Below are 6,884 nucleotides of genomic sequence, written 5' to 3' on the forward strand. Positions count from 1 at the left end.
ACACACACACACACACGCCCGGAGTCGATTTAAGCTGAAGGGGATTTTTCGGGACCCCTGAGCTTGGTGGTGATGTCACAACTATCGCCACATGCCACACATTACTTCCTGTGCGTGTGCATGTGAGTCAGTGAGTCCCGGGGGGGGGGGGGGGGGGGGGTTGGTTGGGTTTGGTTGGGGGGCTGGGTGAGTGGAGGGGGTTGTTTGGGTCCATCAACAGCTTTTCTGGGAATGTAGTTTATTTCTGGCGTGCGGGAATGATTACAGTGACGGAGTAAGACCGTTGTCTGTTTGTCCTCGCCTAAACTTTTTTTTTCCTTTTTTTTGTGTGTGTGTACCTTGTCTTTCGTTGCATTCTTCTAATTCTTCCAAACATCTTTAATCGCTTTGGCTCTTGAGTCTTGATCACTTCTAGTCAGTGGTCAGCCATTTCCTAAGACCCTGGCACAAACATTGGAAGACTCAAAGTTGTGACATTCCCCCCTCGGCCCAAGTTGCTTTTGAGACAAACCAGGTCCACACGAGGCCAGTGACCTGGTCGAAGCGCCGGTCAGGAGGGTGGGACTTGTGACACCTGTATATTTGGGCAGCGATTCCACTAAAGGTCAGCAGGCTGTCCACAGACACTTTCGAGAGGTGAACTGAGGTCAGTTCCTCAGTCCCCCCCCCCCCCCTGCAGTTATCCTCATTTGTTTGCCAGGTTAATACCCCCCACCACCACCACTACTCTCCACTTCCGAAGTCCTTTTCTGATTGGCTGCTTCATCTCCATCAGAGAAACAGCCAGCAGCTCCCCTCCACCGCCCTGTTGAAGACGAGGGTGACAGTTTGGGGGCAGAGGTCGCGAACACAAACAGCATCCGTCACACCCGGCCACAAAGCACTTTGAGAAACCACAAGACATGTTTTCTCTCTCTCTCTCTCTCTCTCTCTCTCTCTCTCTCTCTCTCTCTCTCTCGTTTAATTGTTTCCTAAGAATACTCTCCGTTCCTTGCCGCTTGCGAGACGGCTGAACTTAACCGCTCAAGTTGAGTTGCCGGTGAGACAAACACATTTGTTTGTGTTTAGCCGACAGGGATGCGGGGAGGGTACAGTCAGACAGCAGGGAAGCAGACGCCAGAGAAGGGGGGGGGCGAGGGGCGGCTGAGACTGATTATTTACTAATAGGAATCAGTGAGTGTTTCCCCCTGGGACAAGACAGTCAACACACAGCCAGCAAAGGGTGGGTTAAAGACCGGGGGGGGGGGACTGACTGAGGCTGCTATCAACAGGCTTCTCAGCAGGGCCATTTCTGTGTGTGTGAATCTACCCGGTTGTGGGTTTAGAATAAATAAAAAAAAAAAGACAAATCTGTGTGAATTTCAGCTTGTTTACAAACATTGCTGTCTATCTCTGCACTTTTCCATGGAAAGCAGTTTGGCAAGGAGTAACTGCTTTCTCTTTGTTTATTCTCCTCCTTTTGTTTTAGTCTCTCCTCTTTATCTCCGTCCACTCCTTCTTTGTCTTCCTTCCTGCTCACATGTTTGTTTACCTGAGAGCGATGTGCTAAAGAGACTGTCGTCTTGTCGTCTTAGACAGGTCCATTCCCTCACAATCTTAACTGAACACCTTTGGCTTTGATGATTGTTTTCTCTTTTCTTGATTGATTTCTTCTGTGTATATACGTATATATATATATATAAAATGTTTCGAATGATTTTTTTTTTTTTTCATGTGTGGCTTGCTTTTCCTGTTTTTTGCTACTTATATTAAAATGCTGTATGTCTTTTCTGTAGCATTAACATTTAATTAAAACAATTGTATTTTCTAAACATTTTGTTCTGGCATTTCTTTAGATATTGATATTTAAATTGTTTTGAATGTTTTAGATGAATGATGTGACTGACATTTATTTATGTTTTTTTTTTAATTTATTTTTAAAAAAAAAATTTTTTTTAAAAGTGAGAAGCTTTACATGGGTTGTATTTGTACAAAACAAAACATTTGCATCTCTAATGCATCAACAGAATTGTGCTATTAACTTAAAACTTTAATTAGTGAAAACTGCCAGTCATGCATCTGCTGTCAGATTTACTCCATAGTGAGCAGTTCTCTTCCTCACCCTAGACCCCTGCTCCACCTCATCAGTGGGACGAGTCACTAGCTTGTTTTCATTGTGAAATGATTGTATTAATGCATCTCCTCTTAAGAGACAACATGGCTGCCACCGCCTGGCCTCCCTCCTGGCCGAGAGAGAGAGGAGCTGTGGAGGAGTGTTCCCCGGTGTGCTAGAGTGGACATCAAAGCCAAAGAGCCAGTGCTCAGCTCTCCGTGAGTTCATTAAATAAAGAGCCATCCTGGCCCCAGCCTCTGATTCCAGTAAACCCGTCATGAAGGGAAGATCAGAGAGGCCAGTCTCCTCCCCCCCCCCCCCCTCTCTCTCTCTCTCTACTTCCTCCTCATCTCTCGCTCCGTTCCCCCTCAGTCCCGTTTTCGTGAGCACAGCTCTCGTCTTTGCCCCTTTCCACTCGTTCTTCTCTCGCGGGGCGGCAGTGAATGGGAGAGTTATGTGTGTGTTAACAAGCCTGTTGCCTTTGAAGTTTATGTAATGATTAAAAGCGTAAGAGTTCACTTTGTCTCTGACTGCACCCACTCCCTCTTCCACATCTCTCTCTCTCTCTCTCTCTCTCTCTCTCTCTCTCTCTCTCTTTGTTGCCTTTTATTTCTCTTGCTCTAAATCTGTCCCTTTGCCCTCCCTTCCCTCTCTCTCTCTCTCTCTCTCTCTCTCTCTCTCTCTCTCTCTCTCTCTCTGTGTCTCGCTGTCCATTCTCTGGTGGCTGTTGTCGATCGGTCCACTCCGTACAAAGCCGAGAGCAGGAACACTGCGGTCCCATTACTCAAGCCGGGCCTGTGAAGTTATACGAGGTGACGGGAGAAAACTTTCCCCTCTGCCCTTCCTCTCTCTCGACCCACCTCTTCATCCTGCAGCCATCCATCTCCCCCCAGAGGATCTGCCCCTCCCTGGCCTGAAGCACACCTGGAGCAGCCATATGGGGTGGCTGGGTGCCTGAGCTCGGGGGTTGGGGTTGGAGGCGGTGGAATGGCTCAGTCAGGAACAAACAACAAAACTCTCCCTTCTTTTCCCCAAAGGAGCCCTCTCATTTTCAGCAAGTCCCCTCAGCCTCCCGCCTGGATGCTGCTAACCTGTCATTAGCCCAGGCCCCTAATTGGCAGGTGCTGAGGGGCTGAGAGAGAGAAATACTCTGAGAAAGAGAGAGATAGAGATACTCTTGAGAGAGAGAGAGAGGGCCATACACTGCCATCACCCTCTCTCCCTCCATCAACTCACATCCTCTCTTGTCTTTTTTTCTTTGCTCCATAGAACCCATTCTTCCATTCCATCCCCCTTTCCCTGCCCTGCTTGCCGTGTTTGTCTCTAATTTCCCTCTGTCGGCAGAATGGCGACGCTGCCTGTTTCCAAAACAGCTGGAGACTACCGGCTCACATCAGTTGATTTTCATGTAAAGGTCTGTAGACCTGTGTGTCTATTTGTGTGTGTGTGTGTGTGTGTGGTTTGTGGCTCTTGCCTGACTAGTGTTGTAGAGGAAAACTGTAATTTGTTCTGCTCACACAAAGAAAAAACTGAAAGTACACACCTCAATGTGAAAGAGGAGATATTGCACAACACTCTTCAGACCTCCCAAACATACTCACTGTGGCTTTCCAGTCACTCATTCTAAGAACCCTGAAGTTTACCTTGCCTTTGTGGGAGAAGAGTTTTCAGAGCAAACTCTAATGCCCACACACCCACACACACACACAAACACACTGGCCACTGCGGCAGGTTGTGAGGTGTGGCGTCGGTGGTCCTTGATCTGGGGCACGGTTGAGTCGGTCCAAAGCGGGGGAGACGTGCCTGACCTTTAATTAAAGCGGCCAATTAAGGCTGAGTGCAGCAAATGAAAGGGATACCAGACTCCATCCGCAGGGCAAAGGAGAGGTTGGAGACACACTCAAATGGTTGCAGACACACACACACACACATACACACATACACACTTTTACCTTGTTTGCACACTATACTCCACTACCCTACCACCCCCCATGCACTAACACAAACACACACACACACACACACACACACTGCTTTTACCTTGTTTACACACTCTGCACTTACCATACCACCATCCCCCATACACACAGACACATGCATGCTTATAAACAAGTCGTACGCTTGACGTGTTGCTGAGCTTAATCGGTTCAGTTCATTGCAAGGCGGGCGTTGTGGATGGTTCCATTTTCACTTGTGCGTGTGTTTGATGTGGTGTAAAGTTCATATTTTGCCCAGTCCCCCTCTCCCAGATCTGCCTCACAGCTATTTCAGATGCTTTACGCCCCCAGATCGTGCCTAGAATTTATTGTGTGTGTGCACGTGTGTGCGTGCGTGTGTGTGTGTGCGCATGCTAGTTAGTGGTGCGCTGTGCATGAGTGTGTGTGTGTGTGTGTGCGTGCGTACGTTTGATAGTAATGGACTCTTGAGCAAACGCATGTGTGAATATGCATGCTCTAATTGCCTAGGCTGTAACTCTTGCTTGTGACTGAAAGAGCGCTTTTGAAAGAGTGTCGGATCATAACACATCCTGTTTGGCTCGCTGACTAAGAAGGTGGTGGCACATGGTGGGGACAAAGAGAAAGAGAGTGTGTGTGTGTGTGTGTGTGTGTTGAGGTGGTTTTAAAGGAAGCATGGGCTGGTGATAATCATTCAGAATCTGCAGATGGCCGATAAATTCCTACGAATAAGAGGATGGCAAATATGAGTGTCCCTCCATGGTGTCCCCTGACTGATTCATTTTTCTGGGAATATTGTCTTTGTGTGTGGTTGTGCGTGCGTGCGTGCGTGCGTGCGTGCGTGTGTCTGCAGTCTGTGTGAAAGTATGCTAACTCCTACACAAGGCCAGCACAACTTGCCTGAAGTATGCGTAGTGCTTTTTGTCAAGAGCTACATTTCCATTTATCAACTTAGCAGACCCTCAATTTATCCAAAAAGATTCATAGATATATCATATATGTTTTTATTAGTGCTATCATTTACATGTTACATAAATGGCATTTTTCATATAGTTGATCCCTTTTTAATGTTGTTTACAGGCATCCCATTTGACTGGTACATTCTCTTTTGCTGCTGTTTGTTTTCTGCTACAAGCATGATTGGGACATCTGAGACACGAAAGGCACATTTGCAGGGACAGATGGATCTGGTTCCCAAACCACATCTTGAGTCACCCCTGCCTTTATCTTCTTCACATCAGTAAAGTGGGGTCTCGGCCGGGTGTTTCAGCCGGAAGGCAGCCAGGCAGGCACAGGCCCTGGAGTAGGAGGTAGCGCTCTGAATTTCCCTTTTCCTCCGCACACCGCACTTCATATGACTGGTCTGAGCTCTCTCTCTCTCTCTCTCTCTCTCTCTCTCTCTCTTCTCTCTTTCTTTCTCTCTTTCTCTCTTTCTCTTGCTCTCATCTGGTTCTCTTTAAGGAAGAGGAAGAGAACAAGAGTACATTTCCAGTCTGGCAGGATGGAAGATCACTCAGAGTTCTTAGGGTGTTTGTGTGCATCTGTGTGTGTGACTGACTTGCCAATAATACCTCTGTATCAGCTAGGAATTCAGATGTGTGCCTTGCCCAACACACACCCACTGATGATGAAATAGGAGACAGGAAAACAAAGGGATTACTGAACACTGTCATGATGTCCTCAGTCCTGTCAGCCTGTGGAGACCAAATGTGGTAAATAGTAACAGAGCCATAACACGCACACATGCACAACACACTAACACACAGTAAGCAGTGTCATAAGCGCACAACACACTAACACACAGTAAGCAGTATCATGAGCTACGCAAGACGGAAAGAATTTCCTTTTTTGGCAACTCTGTCAAGGGGCCAGAATTCCTGTGTGTTCTGGGAAGGTGTAGGGGGGAGTGATGTGATGGGCCCAGAATTCCTCTGGATCTTGGTTAAGTGGTTCTGAGCATGTGGGTAACAATTAATCAGAATTTGGACTTACTGGCTGAATTTGTCTGGTGTACAGACTGCAGTGCCTGGCTAAAATCCAAATTTTACAAATGTAGATAAACTGCAGAAAGATAAATGCACAAATAACCAAAACAATATCATCATTTTATCATCACAGACTACAGTATAAAGATTGTTTTATTAACATATATATTTCAACAGTGTTGGCAAATGGAACTTGCGGCGTCAAAATAGATGTGTTTTGTCATGTGGTTCTTATGGGCGTCTGGAAAATGCAGTCATCGCCGTGATGCAAAATAACGACGCTGTTGTGAAAGGGTTGTGAGTCAAATTGGGCAAAGCAGCCCGCTCTCAGTCTGACCCTGATTTAGAGGTGCATATGTAAATCACTCTAGTGCAAGTCATGGCGCGGGACGAGACGCAGCACACGGCACGCAGAGCAGGCACTTTCATGTGTGTTCAGACGTGGTGCCGTGTGCACCAGAGCTGTGGCTATATGTCCGACACTGCAACCTCACTGACTGAATGAGTGCACGTCATTAGAGATGCAGCCTATTAAATTAAGAACTGCAACTCTGCAAAAACTAAATTCACTACCATTCATCATATTCAGCATCTTCATGCTTGAGTTGTATGCAGTTTAGCATGTGTTTTGAATAAACATCAGTTTTCTTTTATGTAAGCTACAATAGATTTTGAAGTTTCTCTCCTACCCTTTGTGGCCATATTTGTTTTTCTGGTGGGAATATTTGAATAGAAATATTAGAAATATTCTATATATATATATATATATATATATAATATGTAATAGAAATATCATCCTACCAGAAACATTTTTAAACATCAATGTGTTATGGGTTAATAAATGTCAAACCA

This window comes from Alosa sapidissima, chromosome 10 (assembly GCF_018492685.1).
Source record: "Alosa sapidissima isolate fAloSap1 chromosome 10, fAloSap1.pri, whole genome shotgun sequence".
NCBI lineage: Eukaryota > Metazoa > Chordata > Actinopteri > Clupeiformes > Clupeidae > Alosa > Alosa sapidissima.